Source organism: Zalophus californianus, chromosome 8 (assembly GCF_009762305.2).
Source record: "Zalophus californianus isolate mZalCal1 chromosome 8, mZalCal1.pri.v2, whole genome shotgun sequence".
NCBI classification, from domain to species: Eukaryota; Metazoa; Chordata; class Mammalia; order Carnivora; family Otariidae; genus Zalophus; species Zalophus californianus.
The window spans coordinates 50911802-50935106 of NC_045602.1; the positions used below are offsets into that span (position 1 = coordinate 50911802).

The following is a 23305-nucleotide window of genomic DNA, read 5'->3' on the forward strand; positions in this document are numbered from 1 at the left end:
GTGTTTATCCACTGGATATATTTCTCTTTTGTGAATTGTGTGCTCATTTCCCTATTCATTCTTCTATTCTATTGGGAGGTAATGGCCTAGGTTTATTTCTTTCTTTTCCTTTTTTTTTTTTTTTTTTTTGTTAAATCATCAAATTGTATTCACTCCAATATATTATCTTCTATTCTTTCTCCTTTGTGATTTATTGTTGTTTTTTGTTTGGATATTTATATTTGATCTTGTTTTTGTTGTTGTTTTGTGTTTAATGGCTTGTGTGTTTTTTTTCCCTTAATTTAACTCATTTTTAATACATCTGGAATTTATTTTAGTATATAGTGTGTTATAAAAATCTAAATTGCTTCCGAAGTTGGCATCACCATGGATTGGCTAATCCTTGTATTCTGTTATGAATTTGACTCCTGCACATGCCCATGTGCTTGTACATTATCTTTTACAGGTTTGATGTCAGAGTTAAACATTATGATTGGATGTAGTGATGGAATGGAGTAGTAGGAGTTCTATATAGTAGTGATGTGGGATTATGGGTAATTTAGCTTTGACTCATTTAAGTTACATTGTTTTACACACACACAAAGATATACATATATGTACATACATCTCTAAATACAAACACATACAATTCTTTGCTCTAGACCTGTGAAGGAATATTAACTATGCCATATTGCCTGTCCACACTGTGGTATGTTTTCCTTTCTAAGTAAAAGTTAATTTTTGTGGGATGTTCTGATTAGTGGTGGTAATGCAAAGTCATGATGAATGTGCTGTTATGTAGTTTGCTATGTTAGGACATCACTTTGGGATTATTTAGTTTAGTTTGGTGATTTGGTACGGTGCCAGTGTTTCTCCATTAGGGTTGACTACTGTAACATTATTACGCATGTTGCTACCTCCTCCTGAGATTTGCACTTGAGCATTAGAATTTTTTTTTCCAGGACAAAAATATAGTTAATATGCTTTAGGATTGCCATTTTTCCTACTGTAATTGTTTAATTAGCTAGCTTGGGAGTTCTATTCTCTTACTTAACTTGAAAAGTAATCCTGTATTTCCTAACTTCTGGTAGCATTATTGCTTTAAAAAATATAAAAAGCTTTATTTTGTTTTCTGTTCAGAAAAATATGTATGCATTTATTGTACAATATAGAAAGGTATATAGGAGTTTGATCTCAGTATGAGATTCCAGAGGTCACAGTGGAAGGGTTGGGGAAAGAGGTAATGAACATGGATAGGACTAGGTCATATTTGCCCAGATGTTGCCTATTCAGTTAACCCGAGGAATTAAGCAGGTATATAAATGAGCATAGTAAGGCCTACTATTCAGTTCTAGCTGATTATTTTCATATTTTTTATTATTTCCATTATTACCAGCCTTAATTTTTTTCCCCCAAGAGATGTTGGAAACCTGGATTTCGGTCTGAATTCTAATTATTGGCAGGTCACACATTTGTGATTGCTCACTTAGGAGATCTAGAGAGCATGTGGGGATGAGTCTGGAGGATGAGGGATGATTAAAGAGGGTTAGGCCTCAATCACTGATGTGAGGCATGGTAGAATTAGTCCCTGAAACTTATAAAAGGATGGTGGGTAACCAGATCTCTTGCTCTGTCCATAATATTCTTTCTGCATTTATTGGCTGTTTGAGGCTTGGCATGATGTAATGATATCCATGACTAATGGTACTTCGAAAGGCTTGCAGTCTGGTGAGTATTAAAGACAAGTAAAGAAGAAATTATAATAAAGTACAGTAAACGTTATAATAGGGGAAGTACAGAGTAGTTTTGAATCCTAGGAGAGGGATAGCTAACCCAGGAAAACCTCCCCATAGAAAGTGGTATATCAGCTGAGACAAAGGAATCTGATGAAGGTGGCTTGGAAGGTGGGTCATGTTGTGGGTGGAGACAAAGTTTGCAAAGGCCTGAAGGCTAGAGAGGATGGTGCATTTAGGAATTGGAAAATAATTCACTTCTTGTAACTGTTTCTTAGTTTTAACATTGTTTATATCGTTGACATCTTAGTCACTGTTTATACACAGTGAAGGATGATGAATTGAGTAAAAAGATGAATAAATAGATAACTGATTGAATATAAAGGACAGTGATAAATGAATCAGTGAGGAGAGACGATTGCTGCCCTTGCTGCTCTTCATGTTGAGTGTTAGCTTTTTCATTGAATAAAAATGTTATTGTATGTTTATTATATGTATTATATTTCTGATTACTAGCTAATGGGTAGAATAAATGAATCAAGATTCTGATGGGTCTCTACAGGGTGATGAATTGGCTTTATCCAATAAAATTTTATCTTGAGTATAGTGCACTGCTCTTAAATCTAAAATAACTGTTAAGTACAAGATGGGAAGAGTTTATAAGTTCTCTCTCTGTGTGTGTGTGTGTGTGTGTGTGTGTGTGTGTGTGTGTGTAGGAAGGCACTGCAGTGTGGTCATTCAAAAAGCCAAGGCTTCATGAATAGTTTAGTACTGGATGAAGGAGATGATCATTCCATTCTGTTTTGTTTGGAACATACCTGGAATGTTATTTTCAGCTTTTGGAGCCATACTTTAATAGGCTATAAGTGAAGCAGAACATCTTCAGGGGAAAGGAAATAGAGTAGTTGTCCAACAAAACACTGTTGTGTATGACGAGAGTTGAAGGAGTAAAATATGTTTTTAATCTGGAAAACAGAATTGTTGGGAGCCATTGATACGGCTTTATATTTTAAAAGGGTTAAACACAGAAAACTGGTTAGAGTTGTAATGTTTTAGCACCAAGAGTAGCATTATATCAAATGGGTAGAAGCTTTGGGGTTGGGGAAAGATTAGGGTACAGGAAGAAGAAAGCAGAGGGATGGGAACAGCATTCCTTACTCTACATGTGACTCCATATGTGTTATTTAATCTTATAACATTCAATACAGTAAATATTATTTTAAAAATAATTGAATTTTCTATAAAAATATTTTAAAAATAGTAAATGTTTATAAAAATTTGCTAATTCCACATTTGCTTAAAACTGCATTTAAAGGCTAATCTTCTGCTTTAAATGGCTTCTACATCCTGCGTGTAGAAAACTAGCAAAGAATAACAAATGCATCTATAAGAATTCATGTATTATAAAAATATAACAAGAAAGGAGAAACAAAGGAATCTCAACCTTCTATATACTACATTTTTGTGTTTCTTGTGAGTGGATTTTCCAACCTTGTAATTTTCTGAATACAAGGACCTAAAGCATCAGGGATACACTATATCATCTTCTCTGCAGAAAAAAAGAAAAATGAAAAGAGAGAGGGACGGAGAGAGAGAGATTGTGTGAAAATGATAGGCTTATACCAGCTTTCTGCAGAACACTTGCTTCTAAGGTGGCCGCATTATGTATGACAACTGATTACCATAAGCAAAAACAACCAACACTTTTCATTAATTCATGTAAGCTTTTACAAATAATTTTATTGTGTCCTTTGAATATAAGAGTATATTTTCTACTTGAAGCTAACTCCATCAAAAAGCTTTTTGACCTCAGGAGTGGTTTCTGTGGATGGAACACTGGTTGTGTAAGAGTGTACAGCGTAGTTTGTTAAATTACAAAGGTTCTACTCTGTGAGCGGCAAGTCATGATATAGTTGGGCAGGGATCTGTGATGTGGCACCAGTAAGGGGAGCACTGCTGAAATGGAGAGTGTTCTTAATATGTACATTTGCAGGGGCTTAGACTCAATTAGGGAAGGAATTTGGTTTGCAGTTTGCCCTGACTTCCCGTAACTTGAGAAGCAGAGATGAAGAAAGGAACAATTTTGCATGCAGAATAGCATTCAGAACAGCTCAAGAAAAACAAGACACTGATTTTCCATCTTGCTTACTAAAAGCCTGTACATGGATTCTGCTTCCATTCCCTGTCTTCATAATGGCTCAGAGGGTCGTCTTTCCTCACTGAACTTACTCAGGTATTCATCTGAATCTGCTCTCCTTAAATCTTCCACTAGCCCACCCTCTGCAATAGAATACTCAGTCAAACTCATCAAACAGAGATTAAAGTTGCTTCTGAATAGTAGTATCTATCCGGTATGACATAGGTCAGAATAATCTTAATTAACATCATTGCCCAGTGGGGATCAAACTTCAGCCCACAGCCTAAGATTAGTACACCTTAGATTGCGAATAAGCATATTTAAAAATAATATAAAAACTAAAAAGGGTTTCTCTCTCATTTATGTAGATTATAGGGTACTGGGGAGGAAAATGCTCCCTTTTCTCATACATAACGATGTCTAGTAGTATGTGTAAAGTGTTGTGCCAGTTAGAAGCCAAAAAATTACGAAAAGGTCATGATGTTGTCTTTAATATTATTATAGTCTGAATAGGAAGACAAAACTATTACACATAGAAACTACAGTGGTGGTATATAAACAGCAAATAGTATAGGCATTGCATAGTAAAGGTTATCAGAACAGGGAGAGATAACTGTTGGTGGCATAGTCAGACCGCTAAATAAGAGAATTCACAGAATCTCACAGTTTGAATCCTCTTGTCAAGTAACCCATGTAGGGGTTGACTAGTCTACAGTCAGACACCTAAAAATGGGAAATTTAACATTTTTTGGATGAGGCTAAATCTTAAATTTTTCTTAATTTAGATTTGAGAGCTTTTATGCTAGCTATTTATTGCCTTATGAGGAACTTTAAATACTATTAGGAGTCCTTGTTATTCTCTTTTTGATCACCATTTAATGTCCGTTCTCTTCTTTTTTTTTAATTTTTAAAATATTTTTTAAAATTTTATTTTATTATGTTAATCACCATACATTACATCATTAGTTTTTGATGTTCTCTTCTTGATGGATCCAGCCAGATGAATGTTGAAAGAGCCATTCATTTCTATTGTTGAATGTGAGTTCCTCTACAAGAATGAATTTAGGATAGTGTTATATTTTGTCATTTCTTACTCTTTAAGTGAAAAAAAATGTGTATTTTGGAGTTTTTATTTTTTTCTAGATCTGGTGAGGCATTCTGTGAGATGGGGGAAAATGTCACTTTAAATTCCTTGATTTATGCAGTAGTCCTGAAAAAGGAAAGGAAAAGCTACTGTTAAATTCTGAATGAGGGTGAATTCAGAAGGGAGGGATGGATGAGTAGAAACTTTGAAGGATAGCCAGAACATATAAGTTTAGTCTCTTTGAAACCGTGGAAAAGTTATAGTTTTGTAAAAACCGCAGTAAATTCAATTGAAAACCATTGTGTAGTGTAAACGATGACCAAATGTGAATTGGAAGTGAAGTTCCTGAAGTTAGACTTGTAATGGATCTGTTGTGGTGGTCTTGTAGCAATGGAAAAAGAATGGGAATATCCTTGGATATTTATACAATTCAGTAAAAGACCAACAGTCCTGAGAGAATGCATGACATTTGGGATCTTGAAGAATAGTGCAGGAATTTGGTGGTAATTGGTATGGCCTGGAGCCTTTCTTGGCACATGCTAGCAAATTTTGGAAAAAAAGTTCTCTTCCAGATGTGCTACATGGAAGAGTTTCTCATGAGTTGCTGGAATGAGGACAATAGGGGAAACAAGAAACTGGTGTTTCCTTGCCATCCTTATGGACAGGCAAGAGGGCCAGTCCTTCTCCAGAGACTGGCAATAAATTTTGTATGAGGGATAACTGAGAGCAGTGATCCTAGCAGAGCTGTCTTTAGGACTCTGGACATGTGTTTGACTATGTAATTATAGACAAACATGAAAAGACTGTTTTAGTTTCAATTGGAATTTTTTAAGTGAACAAATGTTACATAGTATCAAAAGTCTTTTTTATGTCTCTTTTTATATGAAATAAAAACTATTATGTTCTTGAGCATGGAAAAAGATATGGAAAGACAGACCACCAGGCTGTTATCGTTGATTAGTAGGTAGAAGAGTGTAGTGGTTAATACTGTGTGGACTCTGAGGCCAGTCTGTTTCAAATCCCAGCTCTGTCACTTACAGTATGTGTGACCTTGAGAAGCTACCTAACTTCTTGGTGTCTATTTCTTCTTTCATAGTGTTGATAGGAAAATTAAATAAGGTAATATGTGTAAAGTACTTAGAATGGCAAATGGCAGGTACTACATAAATGCTTTTAAAAATAAAATACAGTAAAATAAGATCCTCTGTTCTTGATCTAATGGGAAAAAATACAGAAAGTTACTCTTTGTATCTTACTCTTCATTTCTACTGAGGACTGAAAACAGTATATAGGTTAAACTTCCCTATTAGCATTTAGTTTTGGTTATTGACTACAGAAGTGTAACTGGAAAACATTTCCTTATATATTCAGAAATAGAACAAAACATGAGCAGTATTCCAATAAAAAATTACAATCATTCACCAGTTCATTTAGTCCTCTCTCATTAATTCTTGTTCTGCTTCATTTTGGGTTATCAGTCTCATGAACTCATCTGCTTTCAACTGTTCTAGAAATTCTTACTTATTCTACTAATATTGCCTCAGAGTTGTTAAGTGATACATCAGAGTCCTGTACTCAACAGGACCTGCCAAAATCCTTTTCCAAAGGGTTCTGAGATTTCTTTGTTGAAGATGAAGCATTCTAGCCTGTAGCTGATTGCAGGTAGTTTCAGGGAAACATCAGAAGAATATCTGTAGGTGACAAAAGATTTAAATTGGCTGTGTTTGACTTACTTTAAAAGTGGAATATCTAATGAGGGTTTATCATGATAATAAGGCACCTAGAATTTGGTTGTTTCTGTGGCATGGAAAAAATAAAAGTCAATTAAAAAATTTTAATAAATATTTAGTCTAAAATATTGATTACCTCTATTTCCAAAAAAAAGTGCATATTGCCTCTAATTCATAAAAATGGACACAGTCTTTACAGATAAAAATATCTTCAGATATCACACAATAATCCTGACATAATGTATCACAAAATATATCAAGTAAAGAGATTCTGTAGGTCTCGAGTTGGTCCTAAACATCTTTATATTAATAAAATTGAATGGATAAGTGATGTGAATCCCTAGGTGAAAACCACTGTTCTGGAAGATTTAACTTAAGGAAGTAGAGTCGTGGCCAAGTTAACACTTTAAACAATAACTGAAATTATGATGGATGACACCGTACTATTGTCTAATGTCAGGCAAAGCGGCACCAAGACTCTGATCAATGGATGCCTGTCATGGACAGCGAGGACATTACAGTTTTCTTGGATCTTCTCATACAGCATACAATTTCTGAAACACCACATTTTCCAGATTTAATCTAGGGAAGGCTACGCATCTCTTCTGATTTGCTAACTCATCAATAATAACCTATCAACTAAACCTAAGTATTTCTAGCAAGGTAAAAGAACAAGTCCTTTGTGATTTTCCAGGGTCCTTCTCGGAAATCTCAAAGATAATTCTATGTGCAAAAGATATCATTTAGGATTCAATTTTAGGAATATCAAAGGTTGTTAAGAGATTTGAATACTTAAGGTTCATGGTTACAGGGAAGTAATACTTGGTTATATTATATATATATTATAACCAATACTTGGTTATCTCTTTAATCAAAACAACAATAAAGATTTTAAAAGCAAAAATAGGAGGCAACATGATTCTAAAGAAACCTCTCTTCTGAGAGATGTTTGTTTTCTTAAATAATCAAGGACATAATAAAGTCAACATAAACCATAGAAAGTTTGTTTATTTAAAGATTTTATTTATTTATTTGAGAAAGAGCGAGCATGAGTGGGGGGAGGGGCAGAGGGACAAGCAGACATCCTGCTCAGCAGGGAGTCTGATCCCAGGACCCCGAGATCACGACCTGAGCCTAAGGCACTGAGCCACCCAGGCGCCTCCTAGCCACACTTTACATACTTGGTTGTCAAGGGACATTTCTATCACTGCAGAAAGTTCTATCTGACAGTGCTATGCATGATCTGACAGGAGGGGGAATTCAGTAGTTCACAAATCAGAAACATAATAGCAGTAGAGCCGAAAGGTCTCACATTTATTACTGAACCAACCTACTGGTGCAGAGGCATAGTAACAGAGAAAAATCATTTCCTGATAAAACATGTCTATGGCCAGTTGGGAAGGATGTTTACAGAGTGACAGGATAGAACCCATGATTTTCATGCAGCTTAATTAAATATGTGATGCCAATTAGGTGTGTCATCTCATGATGTGTGACGCCTTATAGACCCAGCTTGGTTCTTCTCCATTGCCTCCTCTTGGAGTTGTACCTGATTTTATTACCAGTTTTTAATCCGACTCCACTGGGGAATGGGATGATTCTGCTTTTGTTTCTTGGCCAGGAATTGATTGATTCTGAAAGTCATGGGAGAAGACATGGCGAGAAACAGTCAGCCACACAGAGCAGGATGGTGGCGAAAAAGAGGAAAGTTTTTTGATTAAGGTACAGAATCTTTGCTCTCTGGGCAAACTACACAAGAGGGTAAACAGTAATATTTTACAACCTCTTATTGAGAGCAGACCAAGAATCCCAGAAAAATTCGCCATTTTTAACAGAGAAAACTAAACTGTAGTTCTGTATCAACATAGTATCTGTTTAACTAAAGTTCTTTATGAAAATCCTATAAATAAGCCCATGAAACCTTAGTCATGACAAGTAAAATTTTTTCCCAAAACTTTGTATAGTTTTCTTTATCCATACACATTTCAAAGTGGCAAAACTGAATTCATTCATTAACACATTCAAGTATATGTAACCTCTCTGTAGCATATTGAAGTAAGAAGCAAAAGTGTATAAACTTAAGTTTATGTTTAATAATCAGTGTTTTAATACTCGATCTTACCTAGAAATAATCCAGGTATCTAATGACTGCCCCTTAATTAACTAAATTTAGTATTAGTCCAAGGTTTTAAGTTACCTAAAGATGTTGGAAATTGTCTTTTTAAGCTGACATAGTTACTGTTGAAATAAAATTTGTCAGAATAATTTTTCAATTTGGATAAACACAGATTTACATTTTTCATGATTTCAAACATTAAGTAGATGCAGCACTAGCTTATTTGATCGGTAAAGTATAGGAAGAAGAACATAGTAGAATTTAAAAATCTATGCATCTATTATACTTAATAATGGTATTAGAGAACATATAGCTGTTTTTAATAAACCAAAATAGTCTTATTTGCCAAAGATTTACCTAAATTATGTGAATCTGGATTCATGAAATATTTTCTAGTTCCCATAAGAGTACCTCTTTTTTCACATTGAAAGTATTAGAATTTTAATTTCCTTAATTTCTAGGAATTCAAGGACTATTCTGTTTGTCGAAGTGCTTGTTTATCTCTAAGTCAACCAGAATAGAGCAACTTTAAGAGATTTTATAATCTAATTTGGTTATACCATCTGGAGATAGGCAAATATACAGTCACACGATGAGAAGTAGGTGTGTTTCTGAATCACAGAAATGTACACAGACACTTAAAGAGAGGAGGCTGGGGTTTAATGATACACCAGAATAACTTATATTCAGAGGTTTTGAAAAGTTGGATAGCAAACCTTTTAAACTTTGTGATGACGGCATTTGAAGTGGAGTTGGAGTCCTCTGATGCGTTGTCACCATTCTTCTACCCTACCTAGAAGGAGTTCTGTTCAGTGAGTAGGACAGGACTTAAGTCAGTGGCTTCCAAATTTTTTGAGGACTAATATGGATTGCTTACATTTTTTTTAATGTAAAGACAATACATGCTCATTGTAGAAAATTTAGAAGGTAACATGTAATTTCATCACATGGAATTTTATAACCCAAAGATAGCTCTCACATTTGTTTTTTTTTAATAATAATGTTATATAAATTTCGGATCATACAATGTGCATATTGTTTTGTATGTAGGTTTTTATCTTTAAAATAATGCTATGAGTATTTCTTCACATAACTAAATATTTGAAACCATTTTTAAGTGATTGTATAATCTTATGGTTGTGCAACAGTTTATTGAACCATTCTTCTATTGGATTTTTAAATTATGTCCAATCCAAATATTAGGACCAAATGGCAGCTCTTTCAAAGATCTTGTGTATATTGCCATGTTGTAAAAAGTAGAATCTTAATCTAACTCTAATATCCATAAAACTATGCTTTTAATTTAAAAATATTTCTGATGGCTCTAATTGAGATGGGCTAAATAAAACCACTTTTTCAACCTTAAGACTATCTAATTTTACTTTATTATATGCTATTGAAATTTATTCCCAGAAATGAATCATGGGTTTTGAGAGAGTCAATGAATTGCAAACTTAGAAAAAATTGTAGTTACCTCCTACTGAAATTTTACCTTTTTTTGATTCAAACACTAATAAAGAGGATATATATGAAAATGCAGTGTTGTACCTCCTTTCTGGACTGTATCCAAATATTTAAGCAGGTCATATTTAGATAGAAAATTACTATTATTGTTTCCATTCCTGTAATATGAGATAATAAGGTTAGAGATTTTTCTAAAATTTTTATTTTCCATGTATGAGTATAGGGGCAAATGAAAGCTAATTTAGCACACAAAACTCAGCCCAAAGAACTTTGGTTACTCTGAATAATGCTTGTATTTTAATATTAATAATCATTTATTAAAGACTGACAGATGAGGCAGGCTTTAATGATCTCTAACTTAGACCTCTTCTGACTTTTGGCTTTGTAAAAAATTTAAAAATCACTCTAATTTAACAAAGAAATTTCACACTTGCTTTATTTCTTTTATCCCTTAAAAAATTTATGTGGTTTATGTTTATGTGGCCTTTAGATTTTTTTAAAAAACTGAAACATAATATATGCAGATGAAAAATAATGCAGGCCACTAATTATTTAGTTCCTTTAACTGCTTTCTACATAATCTCATTTAACTTTTACCGTAACCTTGTGAGGTTGACATCATCTCATTTTTATAAAGGTAGAAACTGAGGCATTAAAAGAGTAATTACTTAATCTAAGTCACATACCTAGTAAGTGGTACAACTAGAATTCAGACCCACGTTTAACTGATTTCCTGTACTTCTTTTACCATGTGGTGTGTTCTCTAAATAGCTAGTATTTATTATTATTATTATTTAAAAACTGATCTTGTTTGCTGATTTCTTCTCTGAGAATCTTGTTATTTGGACACATATGGAGAAGAGACATAGGGAAAAGAAACCACTGATGCTACCTGCTTTCCAGGGATATTACTGCTTCTATAGTTGAATGGGGCACTGCTTTATCACATTATGTGTTCCTTATATTTTCTCATTCTGGAGTCTGTGCTTTTCTCAATCTTAGTGCTTACCAGTGCATGCCTAAAATATGTGGTGTTTTGTTTCTAGCCACATTAGTTATGTTCCTGTGTTTAGTGTTATTTTGTTATTTTAGTGTTATTTATTAAATCTAAGTCTTACCATACTGTTAGTGAAACTGTTCGTGTTTGGACTTTTTTCTTTTTTTGCACTTACTTCCAAGATTTCTATTGACTGCAGAACAGTTACAAGTTACAGAGACCAGCCATCAAGGCTCTCCACAGCCTATCCCAGCCTATCACTCTAATCTCATTGTCCTCTGTTCCTTTACTCAAATAATGTCTTCCTACCAAAATTGTCCTGTGAACACATCAGGACCTCAGGTGACCTATAGTTTTGGCTTGTACTTAAAACCCAGCACTACATCTAAATCCCCGATCAATTGCCACCTTCTTTGTATGGGCTTTTGATATCTTCAGTTAGTCTTCTTTAAAAGCTTTATTTTGAAATAATTATAGAATTAACAGAAAATTGCAAAGATAGTTTAAAGAATCCTGTGCACAGTTCACCCAGTTTCCTCCAGACACCATGTTTTACGTAATTATAGACAATATCAAAATCAGGAAACTGACATTGGTACAATGTATTTGTGTGTTGCTATTTTAGACTAGATTCCTGTCACCATCGTCACAGTCAATATATAGAATTATTCCATCACTGTAAAGATCTACTGGTATCAACAGTTTATCCATTGAAGTGTAGAAATCTTACCTTTGTTATGTCTCTTTATCGTCTTCTGTTAATAATATAATTGTCTTAAAATTTTTCTCTGTGTATGTTGAAATCTATGTCACACAATATTATACTTTTGCTTTGATCATCAAATATAATTTAGAAACCTCAGGAGGAGTAAGAAAGCCTACTGTATTTACTCATTTTTCCCCTCTTTTTATTATTTGTCCTTCCTGATGTTCTAAGATTCATTCATTTATCATTTCCTTTCTATTTAGAAAGCATCTTTTAGGCATTCTCTAGGGTAGGTCTGTGGGTGACAAATTTTCTTAGTTTTCCTGCATCTTACTAGAATGTCTCAAGACATTCTAATGGAGATATTTAAGACATGTCTTGATTTCTGCTTTAGTTTTGAAGGATAATTTTGCTGGATATAAAATTTGGGGTTGACAGTTCTTTTCTCTCAGCACTTGAAAGATATTGTATCATTTCCTTTGATTTTCCATAGTTTCTGATGAAATATCTGCTATTGTTTGAATTGTTCTTTCTCTATAGGTGAGTATCATTTTTCTCTGGCTGCTTTGAAGACTTTTTTCATTGTCTTTAGTTTTCAGGGTTTTAATTCTGATGTGTCTTGGCATGGATTTCTTTCGGTTTATCTTGCTTGGGGTTGACTCATCTTGAATCCGACTTCTCACTGGGCCTTCTCTGATACTACCATAGTCTCACTACTACTTTGTGGGGGTTGAAATCCAGCATCCCCATATGACCTCCACTGACATCCATGTTGAGGGGCCTTGTTAACTGCCTGATGAGGGTGGAAATCTAGGCTTCCCATTCAGCCTTTTCTGATTGGGGAGTGGTGGGGTTCATATTTTTTGCCTGTGATGTTTGGCTGGAGTGGGATTGTTACTATCTAAAAGGTTGCTGTCCTGGTAGTTGCCCCTCTTTAGTCCTTTGGCTAGAGAGCCGGGGCTTTTCTTTGACCTTGTCTGCTTTAGCTTTACCTGGTTGTTAGCCTTATACCTACTGTGGGATATAAGAAGCCAAAAAGAAACAAAACAAAACAAAACAAAAGCAACTCACCAGGGAACTCATCACCTGATGTTCCTTGGTTTCTGAGGTCCCTAACCAGTCTTTCTACCTCACTCCACCTCTCTGAATCTCTTATGTTTGCTTTATATATAATGTCCAGGATTTTTAGCTCTACTTAGTTGGAGGAGTAGGGAGAAGTGTGGTCTCCTTCATCTTTCATTAGTTAACTTTTTTACATTACTTACCATTGGCAAAATACTTTTATATGCATCATCTCACTTGATTCTCCTAAGAAACTTAATGTGGTGTAGCTGTTGGTATTATTATCTACATTTAATAGATTTAGAATTGGGATTGGAGGATTAAAAAGAAATTCAAGGGGCGCCTGGGTGGCTCAGTTGGTTAGGTGATTGCCTTTGGCTCCGGTCATGAACCTGGAGTCCCAGGATCGGGTCCCACATCAGACTCCCTGCTCAGTGGGGAGTCTGCTTCTCCCTCTGACCATACCCCCTCTCGTGCACTCTCTCTCTCTCTCTCACTGTCTCTCAAATAAATAAATAAAATCTTAAAAAAAATAAATTCAAGAGCATAGCCAGGATCAGAAATTCAGCATTTCTAATTCTGCATTTTTCCCCACTCTATTAGTTTTGCTTCCCAGTCACTCCAGCCTATAGAGCATTTCTCCTTCATTTGAAAGAGTATAGCATTTACTCTCTGATCATTAATTTGGTAATCTTCATATGATTTTTAATTGAGCCTTATTTCTTTACCTGTTTGCCCTGACTAATCTATAGTGAGATTTTAAATTCTTTTTTTTTTTTTAAAGATTCTATTCATTTATTTGACAGAGAGAGACACAGCGAGAGAGGGAACACAAGCAGGGGGAGTGGGAGAGGGAGAAGCATGCACCCTGTGGAGCAGGAAGCCTGATGCCGGGCTTGATCCCAGGACCCTGGAATCATGACCTGAGCTGAAGGCAGATGTTTAACGACTGAACCACCCAGGCGCTCCGGTTTTAAATTCTTTAAACGAATGATTAACCTCCTGTACCTCATTTCATCTTTGGCTTCTTACACATTGTCTTGATCATAATCAGTATCTAAAAACTTTGCATTTGGTGAATTGCTTGTGTCTCCTTCTTATGTTACCACTGCAGACTGGCTTTATCTGTCTCAGTGAGTGTGGTACATTTCGACTGTTGAATGGGAAATACTGGCAGGAAAGATGGAAGGACTAAAATGATGTTTTTGGGAAAGGGTTGGGCAGTTGAGTGGAAACAAGAGTTCTGGGCAGGAGTAGCCTTCCTTCTTTCTTCTCTCTGTCTCCATCTCCTCATCTTTGTCTCTTCTTTCCTCTCTCTTTCTCCCTCTCTCTCTGGTTGCCATGTTTTTTATCTTCCTTTTTAGTGCCGTTCTCACATTCTGTTATCTTCTTCATGATTTGCTAGTGATTCAAGCTGTTTTAAGAACTTTTTTTTTAAATATAGCATGATCCTTCCTCCCCCAACGGACTCTATAGCCTGCTCTGATCCACTTGTAATAATGTCCAACTTTCGTCCTTGGCCATTTTTTTGTTTCTACTCTTAAGTTTTCTGCCTAAGGAAACATGAAAACTCTCAGGACTTCAACTGCCAACCATTTCTCGTTGACTCCTAAATACCTTCATCTGCTCTGAACTTTCCCTTCAGTTCCACTTCACCTTAATGAAACTCAGAATGACACCTGATGCTCAAAATATCCAAAATTAAACTTAGGTTCATTCATACTGAAGGCCTGAACAAAACTTCTCTTTTCTTCCTTTCTTGGTAGCTGTACTAACTAGTTACAAATTAGGGATCTAGGCATTCATCCCCCCTCTCCCTCTTTTTTTTTTTTTAGATTTTAGTTATTTATTTGACACAGAGAGAGAGAACAAGCAGGAGGAGCAACAGAGGGAGAGGGAGAAGCACGCTCCCCGTCCGAGCAGGGAGCCTGATGCGGGGCTCAATCCCAGGACCCTGGGATCATGACCTGAGCCGAAGGCAGATGCTTAACTGACTGAGCCACCCAGGCACTCCTCCCTCTTTTGGCGTTCATTTCCTTGCTACAGCCATCATCACCATTACTGCTGCCATAGCTACCAACCCATTTGCCAGTATTCATCCTTTGTCATGCATTGTTCTGAGCTCTTTACATGTGTTAACTCGTTTAATTCTCACAGCACACCATTGAGGTAGGTACTCTAATTATCCCTATTTTACAAATGAAGAATTTGAGACACTAAGAGGTTAAATTGCCCAAGATTTTGCAGCTAGAAAGTGGAAGAGCTTGGCAGGCTTTGGCAGTCTGGCTCTAGAGCCTCTGCTCTTACCAAGTTTTAGTAATTGTATCTTGATATTTTTTGAGTCTTCCACCTCCTATCCATCTCTAGTACTAATGCCCCAGGTCAGACTCTTCATCTTGGTGTCAGTTAACCAACCTTTCAGCTTTCCATTGTTTTTTCCCTTAAGTCCATTCTCTACATAGTCTCTGGGATGACAGCAGCTGAGGGCAACTCCCCTTCACACAGAGCAGTGGTTCACCTAGAAGTAATGTCCAGGCTCCTTATCCCTGCATCCAAGGGATGTCCATTATCTGGTTCCTGTCTGTTCCTCTCCCGCCCATCTTGTGTCACTATTTTCATCCTAGCAACTCTAACTTGGATGGTTTTTGAAGTCATTTATACCAGAAACTGGTTTGTATGAGCATTAGTTTTCTAATTCCTTCATGGGCTCCTTCTCTGTCTTCCACTTTTGGTGTCCCACCGTAGCCCAAGAATCTTCTCTTTCCATTTTCTTGCCACTCTTCCTTTCCTCTTATTTTCTCTTGTGCTTGTTTTGGTCTTTTTCTGGCTGGACAAACTGAAAAGGTTAAGTTCTGGGTCACCTCATCTTAGAAGCTTTCCCTGAGTTTTTTCTTTCCCTCTCCTCCGTTAGTGGGCTCGTGTGGTGCCCTGTCCATACCTCCATCATTGAGCTAATTGTTATATTAATCTTTATATTTCTAATATATTTTCTATTTTATTTTATTTTTTAGAGATTTTATTTATTTATTTGACAGAGAGAGAGTGGCAGGCAGAGGGAGAGTGAGAAGCAGGCTCCCCACTGAGCAGGGAGCCTGATGTGGGGCTCGATCCCAGGACCCTGGGATCATGACCTGGGCCAAAGGCAGATGCTTAACCGACTGAGCCACTCAGGCGCCCCTTTATATTTCTAATATTAACCAATGTATATGTCATATTCTTGTTGCTGTCTAAATATTTGTTAAATGAATTCATTTGTTGGTATGAAGCTGTGCAGTTTTTCATTGCCTAATGAAATGATACTAATAGAAGGATGTGGGAAAGTTCATTGCTAAAATGGCCTATCTTTGAAATGTTTTATTTATTCATCTAAATATCTGGAATCAGTAATTATAAGGTAAGTAAGATGCTTTTTATAAAGTATTTCACTGGAAGCACGGTATGTTGGATGTGGTGGTTCACATCTTCCTTCTGCTTTGCTGAGTGATACTGGACCAGAAAGACATATATAACCTTGAACTTTTGTTTTCTCACCTGGAATTGCTGGCAGTTAATGTTGATAGTCTCCATAGGCCAATGTACATAAATGTGATTGGAAATTACTGGACCATCCTCAGTACTTTCATAAATGTTTGCCTTTTGTCCTGATCCATTCTTGGTATATTCTCCCAAACTCTGCTTTTTCTTATGGTGACTGGCTCATGTCACTGGGTTTGTCTAGGGTCTCTTGGAAATCATTTAGCCTAGACTTTTTGGGTGATTCTATTTTCTAAATAGTGATTCTATTTTCTAAATAAGCTAATTCGTTCCCCATCCTTGTATCGATTTTTGGTTTTCAGTTTTCGATTTTCAGTTAGATGTGTGTGCGTGTGTGTGCATGTGCACGTGTGTGTGTGTTTTTTCCCTCTGGTATTGGTGATGTCAGGACTCCTTATTCCTATAGTCTTAACAGCACCCTTATCATGTCCTGCCAGATTGTGCTTTCTCATTCTTTAAATCTGGTAAAACAATGTGTTCTTTGTTGTTGCACCCCCTGTATTTTTGAATACTTGGCACATAAAACCCTGAAAAAAATTCTTTTACATTTGTTACACAGCTGTAATCTAGTAGCATTCTAAGTGCTTTGCATTGACTGTTTAATCCCTGTCACATCTTTAGGATTTATATTGGATAGGATGAAAAAATGAGAGGATTAGCTTTGTGATCACCAAATTTCTCAGTAAGAAGAAAAAAAAATGTGTTTAACTTTCTATTCTGTGCTTAACTCTGGATTCTTTGAGAGTGACATTATCTAAAAATGAATTTTTTTGCCATATTAGTTTTAACTGTTTTTGTCGACTGTCATTTCCATTTTTATTTATACTACAGTACGTGTGAATCAGTATATAATGGCGATTATGAGTAGATTTTAAGCAGCTTGTTCTAGCACTAGCATGTAAAGAAGGATGTCATGGGTGTACTAGATTCTAGTTTTGTGCTAGACTTGTCTTATGACGTTAGTGAAGTCATTTAAACTTCTTGAATGTGTTTTCCCAACCATCACCTGAGATGGTTACCTCCTAGAATAAAATGAAATTGTGAGAACTGCTAGCAGAATCAGCAATTCTGGGAATACTTGCTAAATACTTTGTAAGGAATTAACTGACCTTTTAGATCTTTTAACAGTAGATTCTAGTTATAAATCTTTAGGCTCAGTCTTCTCCCACATTTGACTTTGTATTCTGTTTGCATTTTAAACCTTCTTATTCTTTACGCTTGCCAGCTTTTCCTTTCCCTTTTTCTTAGCCCCACTCTTCTTTTTCTCATGATGGCAGACCCCAAAATGATTGCTTCTGTGATTTTAGCCCCTTCCACAGTTGTGAAAGTATAAAATGCTCCAGGGGATAGAGAGAGGGAAGATATGGTGTCAACCTCTGTTTCGCCTTTTATCTTTTGAGAATACTTTAGTTGACTTAAGTTGCCTATCTCTTTGTTGACCCTGGTCTTGCATGGAAATGATCAGTGTATAGACAGCTAATTATCAATTCACACAATATGTTTTTTGGGGTCATACGTTTTTGGTTTATCATATTAAATAGAAATAAAAGTTGAGAATGTATTTTTCTACATCCAATTTCAGTTGTGGATATTTGGAATAGTTTGTTACCCACATCTTTCATTTTTGATGGTGCTCTTGGCCAGAGAACACTGTGACCATTGCAGTATTCCGCTATTTTTTTTAAAGTTCCCCAAGGGCTACATTATTGGGGACTTTCCTTATGTAAAACATAAAAGTGTTGTTGTTGTTGTTTTTTAAATTGCAACCATATTTTTTTTTTTATTAAAATCAGTTGCAATTCCAGTGAACACTAGGCAGAAAATTTTCCAAACATTTGCCTGAGCTGTTGTTTCTATTTTTAATTTTATGGAAACTAACTTTTTTTCTGATTGTAAAAGTAATACATGTTCATTCTAGAAAACTTAGAAAATGCTAAGAGGTACAGTGAAGAGATATACATCATTAGTGATGTATCATCTAAGAAGAGGTAGTTAACATTTGGATAGATTTTACTTTTTAAGGATATACAAGCCCCTATATTCATTTATTAGTAACATTGGTGTCATTTATAAATGGATTATTGGATATAGTTTCATATATTTACATACATGAAAAACATAAATATGTTTTTCATTTGTTATGAAATACTTAATGCAAATATATAATATATGTAAGTTATAAAGCATGTAAAAAAGATAAACCTCTTTGTACTGCTCTTCAATTTAAGGTAGATATTATCAACAACTTTGAAGTCCTCTGAGTTGCTGTACTTCATCATACCCCTACTTCCTTCTCCATCAGAGATAACCAATAATGCTACATTTTGTATACATCATTTACTTCTTTTTTTTTTTTTGTAGGTATGTGCGTAACCATAGGTAACATATTATTTAGTTTTCCTTGGTTTTGATCTTGATAAAAAAGGTGACATATCTTGGGCTTGCATTTTACACCCAGCACTTATGTTGCTATCATTTCTTTGTAGCTTGTTCAATTGTAGACAATTCTTAAATGAATGAGCATGGCTCAAAAACTTTATTGACACTGCAATTTGAATTTCATGTAATTTCCACTTGTTAAGATTTTTCTTTTTTCTTTTCAACCTTTTAAAAATTAAAAAATGTTCTTAGCTTAGGACTGTAAGCTGGATTTGGCTTATTGACCATTGTTTTTCCCATCCATGTTTTAGGTTGTTAAGATATTTTTCCTCCTTGCTGCTGTCATTCTTGGCCCTTTTAGAATTTTTCTCACTTCCATGCAAGCTTGAGAAAGCTTAATACTCGTTTTAATATAAAATCAAAAGAATATTTTTTGTTTTATCTAGCATTTTTAGGTGTTTTGCAATGTTAGGATTTCAGGATATTATATATATATCCAGATTCATATTTATTTCATCATTTCATATTAAGTGATATATCGTGAAATATGAAAAAGTGACAAAACACTTCCTATTTCAGATTTTACTATCCTTTCTGATCCATATTTTATATTCCTTGTTTTTACATAACTGTAAGGGTTTATGCACACTATTTTTTAAAAAGATTTTATTTATTTATTTGAGAGAGAGAGAGAGAACATGAGCAGGGGGGAGGGAGAAGCAGACTCCCTGCTGAGCAGGGAGCCCAATGTGGGACTTGATCCCAGGACCCTGGGATCATGACCTGAGCTGAAGGCAGTTGCTTAACCTCCTGAGCCACCCAGGCGCCCTATGCACACTGTTTTGTTCTGTGTTCTCATGTAACATTCTTGGGACTTTTATGCATACCTGCAATCTCCATATTTATTACTTAATAAATATGTAATCTTTGTTTCACTCTTGTAATCCTAGGTTAATTTATTTTTTTCTTCAGCACTTTAAACATGTCATTCCATTGTTTCTGATAAGAGAGATCCATTGTATTCTAATTGTTCTTTACCTGAATGTAATACATGTCATTTTTTTAGGTCTTCTTAATATATTTTTTATTGTTGAGTTGTGCAGTAAACTGGTGAGGGCTTTGGGGGTGCATGTGTATCAGTTTTTAGCCTTCTTGGGGTTTACTGAGCTTCTTGGTCTCTGGTTTGAAATCTTAACATTAATTTTCTGGAAATTCTTATTCAGTATCTCTTAAAATAATCCCCCGCCCCCCATACTGTGTCTCTTTTCCTTCTGAGAATCCAGTTATACATCTGTCATACTGTTAAATATTGACTCATTGATCTCTGGTCCTTTTTTCTTCGCTGTCATAGTTTATTTGATTACATTAATGCTTCCCTCTGGTTCATTCAGTCTGCTTCTAAGAACATCCAATAAATCCCTCATTTCAGATATTAATAATTTTCAGTACTGTAATATCCATTTGATTATTTTTTGAGTTTTTGTTTCTCTGCTGATATGGTCTACACGTTCTCTCTCATTTCTTCCAGTTTTATAAGTTCTTTACATATTTATGGTAGTTATTTTAAAGTTTTTGTCTGCTAACTTGGACAAGTAGGTCATTTGTGGGTCTACTTCTATTGCTGTTAACCTCTCCTGATTATGAGTTACATTTTTTTGCTTCTTTCCATGTCTCAATTTTTTATTCCTTTGCTCTTCCAGCAGGGCTTTGAGATCAAAACCCTTAAGGCTATCGATTTCCCTGTGTTTTCCAGTACCATTTCTGTCTTGCCACGTTTTGCTTCCTTAGTTATGAACCTGTGAATGGAGGTAGACTGTGAGGTGGTAATTGGAAAGTAGGGATAACTAATTTTGTGTTTGGACATCTCTAGATTCCAATCCCCCATACCAGGCCAAGTGTCTGTATTAAAAACTTGACTGGTTTTTATTTGTTCCAACAGTTTAAAAAAAAAAAATCTGTGATAGGATTATTCCTTTCCTCATCTGTGACCCAGACTTGACAGCTCTTCCCTGTGAGGAGAGTGGATGTCATTGTCTGCTAACCTTGAGAAGGGCTTATTTCCTTCTGGTACTTTGTTCATTTAGATTTTTTTTTTTATTAAGATTTTATTTATTTGAGAGGGAGAGATTGAGAGAGAGAGAGAGAGAGAGAGAGCGAGTGTGAGTGCACAAGCAGGAGAAGGGAGATGCAGATTCCCTGCTGAGCAGGGAGCCTGACATGCGGCTCTGTCCCAGAACCTTGGATCATGACCTGAGCCAAAGGCAGATAGATGCTTAACCGACTGAGCCACCCAGGTGCCCCTGTTCATTTAGACTTTGTTCCATCCATTTCTATTGTATGTTTTTAAAGAAGAAGAAATATATTTACTTTTTGGTATGTATTTTCATTGGTATGGTGAGAGCAATGACCTATTAGGGTTTTCTACAGCATAATTAGAATTGAATTTCCTTTTTCTTCTTTGAATTTAGTTTTTAAAAGTTTCTTTCAGCTTTGGCATTCATTGATGAAACGTTAGCATGGAGGGAAAGTAGGTTGAAATCTCATGGCTACTGTGTGTGTGTGTGTGTGTGTGTGTGTGTGTGTGTGTGTGTGTGCATGCAATAAAAGAAATTTTAAAGAATCTTTGGTTCGGTAATGCTCGTGTGCATATGTGAGTATTTTGGGGAGGACGAAAGAGGTTGGATATAGGAAGAAGAATTAGGTTACTGATGACCATTAAAACTAAGGCATACAAAGGTCTTTTAGTTAATAAATTACTCAGTGATTTCCAATATCAGTGATTTTTCACTCCTTACAAGAAAGACTTTCTGGAATTATCTTTAGGATCTGGAAATCTTGCTAAACTTTATTGTTTGTTCCATATTCTCTGCTTTTTATACCTGCATCCCTTTAATATGTTCTTTGTGATGGTACTGAGTACCTTATTTAGTTCTTAAGGGTTTTTAAAGTTCCTTAAAGCTTCAGGTCTTTATGTATGAAATATTAATGTTCCATTTTGAGATCCGTAAAGCTAAGAGTTCAGGGATAGAATTGTTAGAATCTTGTATATTGCATTCTATTTTCATTTATTTAGCACTGTGCATTCTGGTCTAAATAGCATTGTTTAGTTCATTTAAACTTATTTTTGAAGATGACCTTTCCTATTTACTGAATTTATATGGAACTTTCATTCCTTCAAACAATATTCCATATATTTTGACTCATTTCTGATAATGTCCTTAATGGCTTTTGTTCACTTTGAATTGGGATCTTTTTCTTGCAATTTTGCAACACTTTTATACCAGCTCTTCAGAGTTTCAGTCCTAGGCTTCTGGCCACCCACTAGAAAAACTTGCTGAAGTTCTGTCTGGTGTCTTTGAAACTTGTATAAATGTTGGGTGTGACTTGTTAGCTAGTAGGTTAGCTGTCTAACAGTATTGTACCCATATTTTCTTAGGTTGTCACATTGAATACAATAAAATATTTGGGTTCTCATGTGTTAGCTCTTTGTGTTTTAAACACATACGTCCCTCTTTTCTTTACAGTGGGCATTTTTTTAAAAAGATTTATTTATTTATTTATTTGAGAGAGAGAATGAGATAGAGAGAGAGAACATGAGAGGGGGGAGGGTCAGAGGGAGAAGCAGACTCCCTGCTGAACAGGGAGCCCGATGCGGGACTCGATCCCGGGACTCCAGGATCATGACCTGAGCCGAAGGCAGTCGCTCAACCAACTGAGCCACTCAGGCGCCCCAATGGGCATTTTTTCAAACTTATTGAGGTATAATTGATAAATAAAATTATATGCTATTTAATGTATACAATGTGATGATTTGATGTATGTATACTTTGTGAAAGGATTCCCCCCATTGAGTTAATGACCACATCCATCACCTCACATATTTACCCTTTTGTTGTTGAGAACATTTAAATTCTATTTTTAAGCAAATTTCAATTATACAGTACCGTGTTATCAAATGTAATCACCGTGTTATACATTAGATCCTCAAACTTTATTCATCTTATAAATGAAAGTTTGAACCTTTTTTTTTTTTTTGAAAGATTTTATATATTTGTTTGAGATAGAAAGAGAGCATGTGCACGCACGTGAGCTGGCGGGAGGGGCAGAGGAAGAGGGAGAAGCAGACTCCCCGCTGAGCAGGGAGCCCAATGTGGGGCTTGATCCCAGGACCCCAGGATCATGACCTGAGCCGAAGGCGGATGCTTAACAGACTGAGCCACCCAGGCACCCCAAGTTTTTTCCTTTTTAACGACCTTTCCCTATTTCCCTCATCCCCTGCCCTCCAGCCCCTGGCAACTACGTTTCTACTCTCTGTTTCTGTGAGTTTGACTTTCTTTGTTTTTAGATTACATATACACACATAAGTGATACTAAAACATGGGCA

General features: G+C 35.7%; 1 protein-coding gene and 1 pseudogene across 7 annotated transcripts in view; one reads left to right on the forward strand and one right to left on the reverse strand.

Annotated features, from left to right (window-relative positions):
- Positions 1 to 23305, forward strand: part of EXOC6B (exocyst complex component 6B) — a 610253-nt gene that overhangs the window by 178012 nt on the left and 408936 nt on the right. The window lies entirely within an intron of this gene.
- Positions 8164 to 8320, reverse strand: LOC118357242 (annotated as a pseudogene).